This window comes from Mandrillus leucophaeus, unplaced genomic scaffold, assembly GCF_000951045.1.
Source record: "Mandrillus leucophaeus isolate KB7577 unplaced genomic scaffold, Mleu.le_1.0 Scaffold38, whole genome shotgun sequence".
NCBI classification, from domain to species: Eukaryota; Metazoa; Chordata; class Mammalia; order Primates; family Cercopithecidae; genus Mandrillus; species Mandrillus leucophaeus.
This window is the reverse complement of record NW_012104031.1, coordinates 1,264,837-1,265,428: the sequence shown is the minus strand read 5'-3', so window position 1 is coordinate 1,265,428 and position 592 is coordinate 1,264,837. Positions and strand designations below refer to the sequence as shown.

The 592-nt window shown below is 38.2% G+C and overlaps 1 protein-coding gene across 1 annotated transcript in view; it reads left to right on the top strand.

The window, feature by feature from the left end:
- The window catches only part of NFASC (neurofascin), a 164,440-nt gene that overhangs the window by 101,088 nt on the left and 62,760 nt on the right, over positions 1–592 (top strand). The gene's annotated exons all lie outside the window — the stretch shown is intronic.

The following is a 592-nucleotide window of genomic DNA, read 5'->3' as shown; positions in this document are numbered from 1 at the left end:
TCAGATGAGTAGATTGCAGAAATGTTCTCCCATTCTGTAGGTTGCCTGTTCACTCTGATGGTAGTTTCTTTTGCTGTGCAGAAGCTCTTTAGTTTGTCAAATTTGACTTTTGTTGCCATTGCTTTTGGTGTTTTAGATATGAAGTCCTTGCCCATACCTATGTCCTGAATGGTATTGCCTAGGTTTTCTTCTAGGGTTTTTATGGTTTTGGGTCTAACATTTAAGTCTCTAATTCATCTTGAATTAATTTTTGTATAAGGTGTAAGGAAGGGATCTAGTTTCAGCTTTCTAATTATGGCTAGACAATTTTCCCAGCACCATTTATTAAATAGGGAATCCTTTCCCCATTTCTTGTTTTTGTCAGGTTTGTCAAAGATCAGATGGTTGTAGATGTGTGGTATTATTTCTGAAGGCTCTGTTCTGTTCTGTTGGTCTGTATCTCTGTTTTGGTACCAGTACCATGCTGTTTTGGTTACCGTAGCCTTGTAGTATAGTTTGAAGTCAGGTAGCATGATGCCTACAGCTTTGTTCTTTTGGCTTGGGATTGTCTTGGCAATGTGGGCTCTTTTTTGGTTCCATATGAACTTTAAAG